Consider the following 17,143-nt stretch of genomic DNA (forward strand, 5'->3'; position numbering starts at 1 on the left):
CTCCATCCATGAGGGTGTTGCTGTAAATCAACATAAAGCAGCAGCGTTTGGCTTCTTGGTAGACTGTTAGGTTGTACTCTTTTCATTTATGTACAGTCAGATTTTTGTAACATGTTGAAGTGGTTTGACCTTGTCTGGGTGCCAGATTTCCACTAAGCCTCTCTATATCACCCCTTCGTAGTGGTACAAGGAAAAGAATAAAATGGAAAACAACCAGTAGGTTGAGATAAGCCAGTTTACCAAAGCAAAAGGAAAAAAAACAAGGGAAAGTTTGTACACACATAAACAAAGGGGGAAAAAAATTAATCTCTGCTTCCCAGGATCTGTGTTCAAAAAGAGGTTAGACACTGCAAGGCTGAGAGATATTTTCCACTTCTTTAAATACTATAATACTCATTGTGACTCCCTTTACTGCAAATCTATACCCTGAACAGCTATGTGTCAATATTACACCAAGGTTTAGGAGAAGGTTTCTGTTTCAAATCTGTATCATGTGGCTAATTTTTAAGCAAGTAGGAAGGAGAGCAAACAAATAATTAACTACAAAGTAATATGAGGTGAGCTGCATCTCATTTTATACAGTTTTGTTGAATGAAATATTTAATTACTACTTCAAGGACCTCCAAGGAACTGATAGAACTGAAATGTGTTTCGCTTAATGTTCATTAAATCTAATCAACATGAGCCCATGATTTTCTAACTGCAATAGGTTAAAATTAAAAATTAAAATTCTAATTAAAATTAAAATAGAAACCTTGTAATTAATTTAGTTTTCTAAAAAGTAAAATATCATAATTTTGATTAAGCTGATGACCCATTGTAATATTTTGAACTACAACATTGACCAAAAGTATATGCCATAGTTAATTTCTGACCTCTGTAACTTAGCATGCATTTGCTGATTTTTTTCATCCCATTATTTCTAAAACATTATGAAAATACAATATTTTGGCATTAGTCTTACTTTGTCACACTTTGAATTGTTTAGTCAAGCAGTCTTATACAGCATTATAGAAGAAGAATAGAAGTATATATTTCTCCTATTTAAATTATCAGAACTGATAAGCATGAATATTTCTTATCCATTAAAAATCACTTAATGTCATTGACATTACACTTTCTGAGTACAAATTTTCTGGATAAACATCAGGAGGTCTTCTTTCTTGATGCTTTCTTTCCATCCTACCAGGTTTTATCTGACCATTTTTTGTCTCAGTTTCAGCTGTCTGAAAAGGGGTTTTTTCTCAGTGTGGAAGACTGATACACACTGTATGAAGAGTTCTTGAAAAGTTAGATGGCAGCAGCTGGAAGTTTTCAGCAAATGTTTAAAAGGATTTTTAATGGTGACTGAATAAGAAAGGATGCCTTGAGCCTTCTCCTGCACAGTAATTAATTATTTGGTAAGTATTTATTGAAACATCTTTTACTCAGTTTCACTGTAGCATGAATTATAAAGCTTTGAAACATGAATTCAATTTTCTGGACTGTATCTACATGAAAGAATTATCACATTTAAGAAGTTGTAGCAATAATAAACATAAATGCAGTGCACAAGATATAAATCACTGTGACAGACACCTTGTGTGACTAGGTCTATTGCACACAGGAATGTGCAGAAAGCAAGCCACTGCTAAACTTCCCCAGTGTATAGTACAAATTTTAGGCAAGGCCATTAGAACATGACAATTGACACTTGATTTTAGTCATAACATTAAAACACAGTTTTTCCTTCTGCAGCTTTGAAGAGGCTTTCCTAGGTGAAAAAACATAATCATTTATTCTTACAACTCAACCACTGTATTTCTTGTCCTTAATCAAAACATTTCTCTGTGTTCTCTCCCTTCCAAAAGCATTAGTTTCTCTAAGGATTGCACTTTTTCCTGGTTGCTTATCTGGCGTTAAGTAATCACCAGTAAGTCACACCAATCAAGCTACAATGTGAGCAAGCATCCCATGACTGGGTTTAAAAGCTGTAGATATAATGGAACAAACCTGGGCTGGCAAGAAAGGAAGAAATTTGTGAAATTCTCCAGGCTTTTCTTCCAGCACACTGTTCAGCAGTGACCAGACACAGTTTGAGAAAGTTGGAAAGAAGCATTGCAAGAGGTGTTCCAGTCCTTCCAGGATCTTTCTTTCACTGCTTTTGTCTGAAAAGTACCATAAAGTTGATGATGGTTTGTTGAGAAGTTAACTGCAGTTTTCTCTTCTATACAGACCTTCAGCCATAAAGCCTCTGTAAAGTACTCCACTAATTAGGGATTCAGGAACTTTCATCAAGATCTATTGAATTTTCCCAAGCAAAGCATCCTGTATGTGCACTAAATCCATAAACCTCACTGAGTTAGTGCTTGGCAACACTTCAAAGTTAATTTGAGATTTTCAAATATTTACAACATATTCTTCATGGTGATTGTCATCTTTCTATCTACCTACAGTTTTAACAACTGGTATGAAAAACTAGTTTCAAAACATGTACCATTAATAACAATATATTGCTACACAAATAGGCAGAAAAAGGAAAGAGGTGAACTGGTCTAGGTAGCAAAAACAAAATATCCTAATATTTCATATTTATTAATGCATTTAAAAATCATAGGTCTAGATCAGAGGAAATCTCATTCTACTCTGTTCTTCCACGACCTTTTTATTTGCACTTGAAAATTGTTTTCCCCTCAGCTTTCAATTGTTACCATGGTTATTAAGATGATATTCAGTGAAGATCTTACAAATCCCAGAAACACACATAAACACTTGTTCCCCATAAGCACACAGCTATCTAAGTCACTGTCACAGTAAAACAACAGGCAAAGGTGCAGTTGTCACAAATGACTTCCACATTAATTTCAAGCCTTTTTCAGTGGTGATGAAAGGCAATGAAATCTAGTACTAAAATTGTTCCTCTAAACAAGTCTAAGATTTTGCAGCTTTTCACAACCTTATGACAGATGTTATTGCTTAGGTATTGTTACTTCATTTCAGAGTACAACATTTTAGCACAACATGGTTTCCAGCATTATCCCTCACAAGTTTTTTGCAAGTGTTTATTTTTAGACAAAAGGTAAAGGCTATTCCTACTGAAAAAAAGACATGGAAACCAGTGGGCAAATGGACAAGACACATTAGCAGTACATTAGCTACCATTGGTGTAATAAAAGTAAATGAACTAGAATAAATTTAAAAATAATATTACTTGAAAGGGACATTTGAGCAAAGAGACCTGTTGCCAAATATGTGTTCCTATTTGTGGCAAATTTAGTTAGAGAAACCTTGGTGAGCCATCTAAAAGCATTAGATTAGAATTTACAGTCTGATCCAGCTCCCACAACATGGCAGTTACATTCAGGAGATAAACTGATCCCCCGGACTCTGCTGGGACACAACATAATCCTAAAGCTGACGATGTTTTAAGAAAACTGTAGCATGCCCCAGAGTAAGGCAGTGCAGTGTAATTTAACAGCTATTCAAAACCACTTACACTCTTAGCTATGACTATGATTTACATCTTTGTATCTCAGTCAAACAAAAGTAAACTTTTAAATCAGAAGAGAAAAGTACAATCAAACATCTTTACAAATTTCAGAAAGATAACCTAAACTAATATATTTGGCTTATTCAGAGGAAAACTAATTGTGACTTGATGCTGGATGAATGTCAGGTGCTCATTAAAACTGCTCTGTCACTCTTGTCTGCAACTGGACAGGGGAGAGAAAATATAACAAAGGGTTTGTGGATTGAGATAAGGACCTGGAGAGATCACTCATCAAGTACCATCACAAGCAAAACAGGTTCAACTTAGAGATATTAATTAAGCATAGAGCTAAATAATTAGAACAGGATAACAAGTAAAATAAAACCTCCAGTACACCTTCCCCCTACTCCTCCTTCCTTCCCAACTTTGCCCTCTCCCCCAGCAGCACAGGGAGACAAAGAATGGGAGCTAAGGTCAGCTCATCACAGGTTGCTGCTCAGGGAGAGAAGTCCTTCTCATGCTCCACTGTGGGGTCCCTCCCATGGGAGACAGCTCTCCATGAACCTCTCCTGCTTGAGTCCATCCCATGAGCAGCAGTCCTCCCCAAACTGCTGCAATGTGGGTCACTCTTCCACAGGCTGTGGTCCTTCCAGGACAGGCTGCTCCCATGGGTGCTTCTCTCTCCATGTGCATCCCATGGGGTCACAGCCTCCTCTCAGGCATCCACCTGCTCTGGTGTGGGGCTCCTCCCTGGGCTGCAGGGGGATCTCTGCATCCCCATGGCCCTCCCTGGGCTGCAGGGGGATCTCTGCATCCCCATGGCCCTCCCTGGGCTGCAGGGGGATCTCTGCATCCCCATGGCCCTCCCTGGGCTGCAGGGGGATCTCTGCATCCCCATGGCCCTCCCTGGGCTGCAGGGGCCCAGCTGCCTCTGCCTCACCCTGGGCTACACCACGGGCTGCAAGGGAATCTCAACTCCCACCCCTCCTTCTCCACTTGGTACCTGCAGGGTTGTTTCCTCTCACATGTTTCATGTTGCTGTTGTTGTTGTTGTTCTTCTTCTTGAATATGTTGTCACAGAGTTATTACCACCATATCTGAATTGCCCAGCCTTGAGTGGAGGAGCCATCATTGGCGCCACCAGCAACTGGCTCTACCAGGCACAGAGGAAGATTCTGGCAGCTTCTTACAGAAGCCACTCCTGTACCCCCCCACCACCAAAGCTTGGCTATGTAAACCAAATATATTAATGCACAGAAGAAAGTGCATTTTTCTGTTCCTCTCTTAAAAGCCAATCACCTACCTTTAATTCCATTTTTTTCAAATTCACCAGTCTGTCTGTGAATGTCAAAGGCACTGAAAAATTTTCCACTCCTCACTTAACAGGGGTCTCTGAAGGAAAAATTTAAAGGTGTGTGAGATTTTGAGTGAAGGGAATCAAGAAGCTGATATGAAGGCATAAAACAGAATTCCCCTCCAAAAGATCAAGCACATATCATTCGGCTTGATGTGAGAAACACTCTGTGAAGTTCTATAGCTTGTGCTCTGCCATAACTCACACCAGATGATCATGAGAGTCCCTTTTATTCCAAACAAGTATGGATTTATTGTCACTATTATCAGTTCTCTTCACACTACTTAGGCAGTATAAAGTGCCTTTTAATTGTGCATAAATTACATTTACTCTCACTTAAAGAACACTTTATTCTGCCACAACTGTGTTAAAGACCTATGATTTATGTTAAAATCAGCCCTTAAGTATTCTGGTTCTGGGCTCACAGATTTAAGATCCAGGAGGTACAGATAATGTTCCCAGTCTCATGTCCCACACAATGCAGACCATAGAATTTAATTAAAATAATTTCTCATTCCGATTTGATTAGGTGAATAATTTATACTTCAAAGACATAGTCTCAAGCTAAGACTTATTGAGACCAAGTGAGTCTATCATAGTTCCCATGGAGTTGTTGCAGCAACAGCCCACCTGGAAACGTGAACCTTAATCTCCAGCTGAATTTATCCAGTGTCCACTCATAACCAGAGAATTGCATTATACATTGTTTGCTAAAGAGCTCCTTACCACCAAAAACCACCTTGCAACCTCTCTGCACAGATTGCTGCCAAAACCCTTGTTAATTGTCTCTTTGGTAAATTCAATTGATTGTGCAGATTTGAGGTCAAACATATAGTTCAGGATTTCAAGGCCTTGAACAATTTCTTTAAACACTTCTTGATTTTCAACATCTGTTAATAAGGCAATCACAATGGATATAACTGCTCACAATAATATTAATATCTTCTATATAATATTGCCTTCAACTTCCTGAACTTAATCTACCCAACTTTTGTATTCCAGCACTGTTATAATCAATATCTAACAAAATTCAAACCTTAATGAATGGGAATGTAAAAAACCCCAATATTCAATTCAATGTGTTCAAAGCACCCTGTTCTTTATTGTAATACCCGTGCCAAGAACTGAAAAAAATCATCCTGCACAACATATTCCAAGCTCTTAATTTCACTCTCAGGAGACTCATCTGGTGCTCTTCCAAGAGAAGATTAAGTAGGCACTCTTTATTTTTCTTCATTTTTTAATTTATATGTTGGGTGATACAATTATTACCCCATTTATAGAATTTCTGTCATAGAAACATCAGAAGGTAATCTATATTTAACATATTGAGCACAGAAAAAATGCTTAGTAAGGCTGTGTGGTTCTATGTTCTGGGCAAGTGATTGGTTTTGACATCTCAGATCACATTTCAGAAATGTTGGAAAAATTATTCTGCTTTGTACCAATGGGAGTGTTAGAAAAGTCCTTGAAGGATTCATTTTTACTTAGTCTAAGTGAAAAAGACAAGGTGGTACTAGGTAGGGCAAATGAAACAGTCAAGGTGAAAGAAACAATTAAGCAAGTGAAATTTCTTAAATCCCTCAGCAAGGCAGCAAAATTCTGCTGGCACAGCTGTTTTTTTAAAATAAGTTTGTTCTTTGTTTCCATGTCCTGCACATATCTGCAAGAACAATACCAGTATCACTTATCTGCAGTCTGTGCTGGAGACGTCAGCCACTCCAACACATCGATGAAAGAAGAAATTCGATGAAGTACATCTCACAAAGACCAACTGCAGTATTACAGCATAAATCTACATGTTTTCACTGGAGTGCTGCTGGCAAATCAGGCAGTAACGATCCTCAATTTTAAAACGTTTTTGGGAAACACTGATTTCACATTGTTCATCACCATCTGTCAGAGTTGCAGTGGATATCATCAAAAGCAGCTGCTGGCTTTTCCATTTCAGGCTCAAAGTATATTAAGAAGTCTAAAGATGTGCATTGTCTTGGCACTGAAAATGAAGAATTTAACTTGTGTGTTTGATACCTAAGTTTTCCAACCATTCCATACACAGTGTTAAAGCAGAATGCTGTTTTCTCCAAGTTACAGCACCAATGAAAATTTATGGTTACATGCAGAGAGGCTGAGAAAAAAGAGAACATTTTCAAATGAAAACACATGCTTTTATTTGCTGACATACTCTGATGATTTGAAATATTCTGAGTGTTGGTAATAACTTGCTGTATTTTTCCTTAGTATCATTTAAAACTATAAAGCACCATCTAAATAAGGTTATATTCCTTCTACCTCTTGGTCCTCATTTTCATTACACCATCAGTGTTTGAAGGAATGCTTTATATTCCTTCAGGAATGTCTTTGCAGCCAGGAGTAATTGTATTTTATGGTTCTGATAGGAGAATTACAATGTGATTTTCCTCTTTTGCTAGAGGAAAACAAGATGGAAAGAAGAGAGTTAGTATTCATTAAGAATTGCAAAGGGATGTTGCAGTTACAATTTTCCATCTAAGATTAACTCCATCTCCACAGTGTTTCTGAACAATGTAACTTGGGACACTGCTTCAAAATGATCCAATTCAAGTTTTGAAGCAACTTTGCACAAAAAAAATAAAAATAATTAATGTTCTGCACTTCTTTCAGGCAGACTTAAGTTAATGTCTAAGTTTTCCTGTGACTTCTTCAATCACCTTCATGTGAAAAAATCTTATTTAGATACCACTATGATGCTATCTAAGGCAAAAATTTTTCTAGATACTGAGAAGAATTGGCAAAAAGAAAAAAAGGACGAGGTCCAAGAACAATGTCTGTATTTAGGCCAAAATAAAACTACAAAGGAAAAAATTAGAAAGATAAAGCTACAGAGGAAAAGTAAAAACTTTATGTAGATTGCTATGAAGCCTGACTTACCCAAGCTTTCTCTGTTATTTACTCCTCATTATTTATTTTTTATTTTTTATTTTAACTGAACTATTTTTAGCAGTATGCTAGACTTCTCTAGAGCACTAACCCTGCTGAGACATATTCCTCACTGGCTACAGATGTTCTGCTGCACACCGGGCACAGTAATATCCTGCATGTTTTCATTGCTGGAAGATTGTGCTTTGACCAGGCAATGTTAATTAAAAGATGCTCTTTGAATACCATAAGGATATTGGAAAGTCATAGACAAAGTACGGAACATTAAAAAAAAGGACTTTTTCATTTCTTTCTCCAGGAAAATTGAATTTGTAGGAGAAAATCCATGGGGGAATCCTGTTGCAGACCATTATTTTTAAATATTGCAGTTTCTCCAGCTTGTACAACCCAGTAACTATACACAGTACAGTCTAATTGAAATTTATTCTTAAGGAACAGGATCATTTTCTTCTCTTTGATGGTTTGTGCTAATCACAGAGAACTCTACAAAAACCCAGGTAAGACTGGTGTAGGCATTTGGAAGCTAGAAAAACAACCTGATCCACAGCTACAGGGGGCTGTTTATTTTTTAATCCAAGTTTTACAGGGAAGATAAAAGCATTGCTGTGCACAGAAAAGGCAAATAATTCTCCCTGACTCTGGTGCAACTCGACATTCATATTTCTGGATACATTAAAGTGACCACTGACCTGAGGACCAAGGAAGAACAAAGATGAAAAAAAGTGATTCAAATAAGTCTGCAGTTATTATTACTTTTTACTTTGTCAGGCTATGTTCTTACAGCCTTTCATAGCTGCCAGGCTAATGATTTGCAAACCTGATTACATGTGGAAGATAACTTATCTATCTTTAATTCACTGCACAGAAAAAGTAGTTTAATGTTATTTGGATCTTCTAAGCAAATTGGTAATCCTAGTAGAGCAATAGATTCTTACAGGCAGTCTCTGATCTTGCAATGCTTGCAGTGACCATTTATTCTGTGGGCCAGAATGCACGTAGCTTTCTCTCCTCACATCACACTAGAGAAGCACTGACAGCAGTCCACCTGCCATGCCCGAGATGCTTTCAATGCAACGAGAGCAGAAAATTACCAAGGAGAAACATTCAAGGAATGCAAGCCCCAAATATTAACTATTAGAATAAAATCATAGAAATTTACACCATCAGACATTTGAAGCACTCTATTAAACTATTTTCTTTTTCTATTCATCTGGTTTGTCGATTTTTTCAGAGCTCCTGTGACAGAAATAGCCTCAAAAAGACTTTGAATTCCAGAGTCAGATAAATGGAGAAGAAATGTGTAGGCAGAATGTAGAGTTAAGGGAGAGGGACATTATAATTGAATACAGGGAAGCCTCTTTGCTTTCTGCACTATGTCCTTTTTCCCAGCTTCATGATGGTATCAACAATACACAGAAAAAAATATTCAAATTGTGCAGAGAAGACAGGGGAGCCAATTGCAGATTATCTGCAAAGGCAGCAGGAAACAGAAAGCAAATTGTTTTATCCTTTCACTCCCAAATCGCTGAGCAGGCGTGCTATCAAGTCTCCTTTTTACTAGTTTCAACTACTACAGTGAGAAGTGTGATTATTATGGATGAGGTTGGTAATGATGATGATAATAATAACCACAACAATAACGATGGTAATAATAATAGTGACATAAAAGTAGAAGAAAGAACAAATGAGAAAAGTACAAGTTAGAATTTTAGCTCTTAACTTGCCTGAAAGTCCTCATCAACCCACTGCAACTGTAAGCCCCCATAAATAATAGTCCTATGTTAATACTACAGAAAGGACATAAAAATGTAAATACACGTTCAAATTTTTAAGTATTTTGATAAAAAATCTGAAGTGAAATGACAATGGCAGGTCTCTTAGAACCCAAATGTCTTTTCTGTGAGTGTAAACACACATTAAAATACGGAAAAGAGCACAGTATTTTTCATTAACATCTCCAAAGCATAAGCAATGATTTCTGTTTAGCCACTTTTCCCCAAACTTTTCCAGTTATTCAAAGATCTCAAGAGTTATGTTGTTTTTCTTTCAAAACCTGCCTTGTCCATACCCATCCCCATCAACATATATCCAGTTAAGTCTCTAAACTGATTTATTGCAGTGGAAATACTGTGTATGTTGTATAAAACTAATAAGGCCAAACAGGAAATCAAATGACACCAACACTTTTAATAAAGCTGAACACAAGTTGAAAATGTTCATGCCCTAACAGAAGGTGTATTCCAAAGTTTCTGGGAACATTCATTATCAGGGACTGCCACTCAGCTCTCTGTCCATTTTTTATGTCCCACTTTCACTTCCTCCCCCAAAAAATGCTCTTGGAGGATGGCTTCTAAATCTTCCCTCATCACTTTGTGCTTGCTGAACTCAGAAAGAGCTATCCACCAAGCAGCAGCTGCTGAGGTCTGCAAGATTCAACAGTGCTGGCCATTAATTTAAATGAAGGGATGGCCCCCAAGTATTCATTGAGAGTGGAATAGCAGCACAAGCTCTTCATATTGGCCTCCCATGTTCACAAATATTGTGCCTGTTGCTGTCCATCCCACAGACAATGCAATTTCCACCTTCCACCACTTCTGAGCTCACCTGCTGCATCCAGAACTTCATGTGAATGGGAATAAAAGCAGTTGCAGCAGGGAAAACTAGCAGAATGTCTTGGCCCTTGTCTTCTTCCCTAAGGAAAGGACAGCCAAGAGGAGCAGCATCTGTTTGCAGAGAGCCTCTATGGAGCAGAAGTGAGGCTGCAATTCCTTCCATGTACCATGACCATGCTTGGGACAGCAGACTTGGCTAATTTTAATATAGATTAAAGCATTACAGAGGACATCTAGTAGATGAAGGATTCTCTGCACAAAATGCCTTTTATTCTGATTAACTCCTGTTATCGCTAAGGCAGACATAGAATAACTTAAGGAAGCAGTCATTTCCCCTCAGAGGGGAGAGACAAGGCACTGGAAAGTTATGCCTGTCTAAGCACCAGACTGTCCTCTGTGGAGGCCATGGCATCAACTGAGCTCCTAAAACAGGTATTACAGTCTGGCCTATGCTAGGTGCTACAAAACTAGGGTTTTCTGAGAAAATTTGCAAAGTGGATTGAGAATGAATTGAAAGAATAAAGATGTTCGTCTTGGAGAGTGAAGGGGTACTCCAAGACATTTTTAATTTATTGGTTTTTTAATCAGAGTCTGTCCTTCTTGAGTTGCAATGAAGATGTGTTTGCCAGGTCATCATACAAAAAGTGGTAAAAACAGATTAATTCTCCTTACAACAGTAATGTACATTTTAAGAGATCCCATTTTCTGATTAACAGTGTAGCCAACACAAGGGATAGAGATCACACCTAATATGGCTTTGAAGTCACAAGTGGCTGCAGCTGAGTCTTTGCTATAAGCACTGAAAATGGAAAATATGAATATATTTATAAAAAAGATAAAATTTTCATTAAGTATTTAAGATAGGAATGAAACTTTTTCGTCTTGTGTGGCTGAGCCAGCAGTGAGAGTTTTGCATCTCACCACTCTTATCCAGAATCTGTGCCACCCCTGCAAAGGAATCCAAATTTCTCTCATGGTTTCTGCTCCTTTACTCTGCCCCCAAATCTGGTAGCATGTTCCCCAAATAAGCAATGTAGGAAAAAAGAGCTCTTTCCTTTTTCTGTTACAGGAGAAGTTTCCTGTGTGTTTATTGTACTACCTGATCTGTCTTCTGCTGGAGTTGGGATACTGCTAATGGTGAGGAAGTTTTATCACAAATCTTAGCAATAACCAATTTATTCCTGCATGTGTTTGGAGGCCACAGGATCGCTAAACCCCAAGTCAGTACAGAACTGAGGGCAGCTGTCAAGAAACTCTTGGGGGTTTCCAAATTATTGCCGGGAGGATTAGGTGGTTTCAACTCTGTGCTCACTGCAGCTGAGTTGGCAAAATCCTCTCTAAACCCCAAACTTTGAAGCAAGACTGTGAGCAGTGGTTTTGTGCCAAATAATGCAAGCTTACCTTGTAAGTAAAAATCTGGCAGATGGAGCATTTGAATTCCATAGTCTAGGAATTAGAAAGGCTCAAAGATCAATAAATTACAATATTATGCAATATATAGAGCAGAGTGCACAGATAAGGACATCTCATAGCATTAGAGAGGTTAACAAAATCATCTCTTCCATCCCAAACCAAACTGAACTACACTTTAGTTAATACTGGTGGAAGATGTTTACTCAACTTACTCTTTAAGAACTTGGTTGGTGGATTCAAGTAACTATCAACAAATCCAGTAATGGAGAAAAGTATGCATTTGCACTGATACCCATTTCTCATCTAGGCATAAAGTAATCCATAAACATTCTTTCTTTGAAAAGTGTAAATGAATAACTGAATTAATTAAGGTATAAGCAAGGAAGCTAAAATATTTTCAAGATTAGATTTTAGAGGGGACAATCCAGCACAAATCACTGCTTACCCCAGCAGACTTTCTTTCAGTAGAGAGAGAAGCAACAGAGAAATTTCTCCCCCTTCGTCCAATGTGACTGATGAACATTCCTACCTTACAACTGCCTCATGGAGGAAGGATTTTGCAAATATAAAAGTTGCTTTTATATTTCCAAGTAGCCTATATTGCCATGCATTGGCATTGAAGTTTTGAGAACTGGGGTTTTGAGAATTTTTCTAATCCTCTAGAGAGGCTTTTTAGCTGCTTTTAACTTTTATGGATATTGTTATTTTTCTAATCATTCCCTCATAAATGCTTAGAAGAGGAGAGAATCTTCTTTTGAGAACACTCTGACTAATATTTTGAGATTCAATATATTTTTTAATTAGGACTGTGGGCACTAGGGCAGCTTAAACAAACTTGAGAGTCAGAATAAAGTCCGGAGGGCTTTACTAAAATATCCTGGAAAATCCTAAACATTAGAAATCATCACCAGTGTTTAAAAGTTGTTCCACATGAAAATATCTTTGACAATAAATTATTAAAAGACTGAATCTCTGGTATAACTCAAAAGTTCTGCAATCAGAAAGTAACATATGCTGTTACTGGAAGAGCAATGAATTAATTTACACGCTATTTATGCTAACTAGAATATTTCTCACTTTGTTTACTGGGTGTTATAAAAACACTTACCTGAACAAATACAAATTACTATCAGTAATCAGTGATTCCTAAAGACATAGAAATTATCATATAAGATAAAATCTGATGTCTTCAGAAACCAGTGCTTTGGAACACCTGGGATAATTACCAGAGGCATATTGTTGGTAGATGTAGAACTAGAACATTTATGATTCAAAAAAGTGCATAAAGGTGTTTCATTTCTTCAGATTGCATTTAGTCATCAAAATGCCACCATCAGTTTCACCTATTTCTATATAGGTTAACTAATGGCATAACAGATTTTACAGATGGAATTGAATTTTATTATTGATATAAATGAGAGCAGAATATGACCTGTCAATATTCATAAATCAAAACCTCTTTGATATAAAAGCTGATCAGCACAAATGAGAAAAATCTATGTGGAAACCAATCCATTATCTATCTAGAAATCACTTACTGACCTCAATGAGTAACAATAAAACCAATGTGATTTACTGTATCAGGCTGATTCCACATTGTCAGCACCCTGGTGTCTAAATGCTGCCAGGCTCAGATTTTCTGTTCCTCTCCCCCAGGTCTGAATTTGCAACCAGTCTTTCCTTAAGTGTTGTCTCAGGAATTCACAAGAGACTTCTCTGCTGGCAGTGCTGAAGGTGAGAAGGGACAAAGTTTGACCTGCACACCAAGAATCACAGACATGTTTTTTAGCTTTTCAAAAATAATTTTTTTACTAGAGTGTGATCCTTCCTGTGGCATCCAGAAGAAATTTCAAGCCTTAGAAATGTGCTGACAAATATTGTTTCTCACTGCTTATTTACATCCTGGATTTTGTTAGATTACCATTGAGTGAATGCCCAGGGAAACACAATACATCCAACTTTTGATTTACCCGAATCTTTACCTTCAGTTGAAAAATATTCAAAGCAGCAGGTAGAAAAAATTTGCTCATCACAGAAACTTTTCTAAGGCCTTTTGTGCAGTACAACAAAATGTTCCAGTTTTCATCAGCGTTATCTTGCAGCCAACTAATGGAAAATCTATGAGAGTTCTTGGTCAATTCGAGCTTTTAAATCAATTATAATGATTATTAACACATTGCATCAAATGTGCCTTTGTAAAGTGTGGTTTCTAGCATCTGTAATGAACAAGCAGGATGATGACACCCCCTTTTACTGCCCAAAGGAGAGGAAAAAGCCCAAGCAAGACTCTCATGTGTGATAATTGATTAGTTACATTGCATTTCTCTTATTATGAAGTATTTTGACCAACATATAATTCAATTGAATTGTTTGTACTAAGGTCTACCGCCTGAGAGCAACAAGGATATGTAAATGCTTTTGAAGTTTAATTAAAAAGGGATTTAATATAGTATTTTCACATTTTCCTCCTAAGGAACTGTGGGAAACCACACAAACAGATGAACTTGGAAAAAAAAATATGGTGAATTATTATGGTAGTCATACTAACATAACTAGCATTCAAGATCTACCTAGAAATAAATTGTGCCTTTATTGCTTTTCAAATGGTACCATCAAGTGGGGATATGTTTAGAGCATTACAGTTGGTCTATTAGGAAGTTTATGTTTAACTCACTTCAGAAATGACATGCTACTTCTATTTTATTTTAGTAATACACTGGAGCTTCTTGGTACTCCTGTGATTTCTGACACCCATCTTTGTTATTTACAGCAATAAGCATGTAGGAGTCAAGTCCTTTGGAACACAAACTATGCATGTGTTTGGTTCTGTAATATATTTTCCAGAATTTGATCTGTTTTCTTCTGTATTTGGAATTTTAGAAAGAGCCTAACCCCCCACAGGAATCGATAGTAATGATCTAAGATTTTCTTCTTAGGAGTTAAAATAGATGCACAAAAGGACTAGAGCAAATTGAGTAAAAAAATCACTCTCTCAAAATTGTTTGCGCTTGTTTAAATCATATTGTGCAAGCAAGCATTTTATTTCAAGAGTCTATTCCAGTGTATGGTTCCAAAGTGCCACAGCATTGAAATGAACCAGGTGTATGGAGTGTGATTTCCTCAGACAAGTCTTAGCCATGTGATGCTGGATTCAGATGTTGGTGAAACAAAGTTACAATATATGCAATATGTCTATCCCACTTTTTTGGACCTAAAATTGCTGATAAGCAGCCCACTGCTCTCACACTGCTATAAAAGACATACCAACAATCAGAGTCTATTTTTAAACACGGAAAAATCTGAAAATTACATGCATCCCTTGATGACAGCCAGCCATGGCTATCTCCTCCTTGCCCTACATGGAGCCCAAAGCCACAGAGGCCAATAGCAGAGGTTAGTTATGCTAGATCTGAAATGTGAATGGAAGTCACCTGCAAAGGTACCTTTTATTTCTCTCTTTGAACTTCTTAAGGCAGTCTAATACTGCTTCGTAGGGGAAGGAACTCACATTTGCAAGTGCTGGACCCAGCAGAAGAAGGACTTCAACTTTCAGTCAAGTGCTTTCACAGAAGTGACTTATAATGTTAAAATAGATTATTTACTTTGCCAGAGCTGTAATGTGAAAAGTAAAAAACATTCCCAATGAAAACTGATGAAAGGAGGAGGAGGACAGGGAGGGAATGTCACCCTCTATGCCAGTGACCAGCATAAAGCTTCACCTGGATTTGGATGAGGAGCTGAAGAGTTTATGGGTCAGGATTAATGGGAAGGAGGGCAGGGACAGCTGATATTGTTAGTGAGGGTAATGGCTTCCCTGCTATGGCAAGTGGGTTAAAAAAGATCTTTAAGGTCCCTTCTAACAAAAACATTCTATGATTCTATTACCTAATTCAAAGAAGGAAACTAATATTATTCTTGAAGCCTGTCTTGGTTCATGGATCAGTTTTAGTCCAGAGTCATGGCTAGATTTCTAATGCTCAGATTTCTGCACTGAAACAGACTCTGCTCATATTCTTTTTCAGTAAGAATAAAACTCAGCTGTCGGCCTGGAACAAAAAGATAAGAACTTTCCATTTGTCTCAGCATTTTGACAAAACACTGATGCAGTTTTATGCTGACCATTTGGCATTTCTGATATACAGCTTAAGTCTCCTTCTCAGACTTTTGAGCAGTGCTAGCAAATATCAGCAGCTAAGGCATACTTAAAAGTGGCTTAGAGACATTCAGAACTTTAGGGGATTTACTTTTAATACCAAGAGAAGAATGAAGTGTTCTTCTGACATAAAAGAACTCAAAAGAGTCCCTGCTCCATTCACCTCCTAATTGTCAAATTGTTGGGTTTTGTTTGTATCATAACTACATCCAAGGACCACAATCAGGCCTGCTCTCTTGTGTCATGAACAATATTAACAGGCAAGAATAAACAGCCTGGGAATAATTATTTTAGTCTAAGTTACAACACAGGTCAGTGCTCTAGCTCACATGGTAGGTGCAGTGAAGGTAGAATTTTGCTGTCTGTCCAAACACTCCAAGTGAACACTCTGGACTGTAGTCACACAGTAAAGTCCTGTATACTAAAGTGAATCACCTAAATACAGCAGAGTCTTTCTCTGGACAAAGTCATCTCTCTAACTGAGCATTTAAGACATCTGTTTTAGAAAAGCATTATTTAAATCTTTAGAGCTAGGATGAGTGATGACCATAAATCAGATGAAGTGAATCCCAGTCTATGTTTCTGATGTATCTTACTTGCAAGTGATACATTCATGTGTCTTAATGAACCACAGTTTATCCCATCTTTACACTAAAGTAGAATTCTCTGTCCACTTGGGGTTAACACATCACAAATGGTGCACTGTGAATCTACATTGCTGTGGCCAAATACTTAATATTGTCCAAGAAAGCAAATCCTTATAAAAATAAACAACAATAATGAAGGAAAGGAAAAAAAAATTAGGTTAACTGTCCATGTGCGCAGGGTAGCACAGCCTAGGAGAGTAAGATTCCATTCAAAATTAACACATCCAATTGCACATCTTGGTGTTTACAGACACATTAGGGAGCTGAGTGAATTTAGTGAATGAAGATCCACTCGGTAGAAAGGTGCTTCTACTAGAACCAGAGCAAATGGCTGGTCAGATTGAAAAATCCCTAAATATGCTTAGGACCCAGTGGTGAGTTTCATAGAGTAAACACATGTAAATTATAAAATCAAAGAATATCCTGAGTTGAAAGGGACACTCAAGGATCATCGAGTCCAGCTTCTGGCTCTGCACATGACAACGCCAAAAATCACACCAGGTATCTGAAAGCATTATTCAAGCACTTGAACTTCAAATTCAGGCAATACGGAACTCACCTCTTTCTAATTGCCTG

Source organism: Ammospiza caudacuta, chromosome 3 (genome assembly GCF_027887145.1).
Source record: "Ammospiza caudacuta isolate bAmmCau1 chromosome 3, bAmmCau1.pri, whole genome shotgun sequence".
NCBI classification, from domain to species: Eukaryota; Metazoa; Chordata; class Aves; order Passeriformes; family Passerellidae; genus Ammospiza; species Ammospiza caudacuta.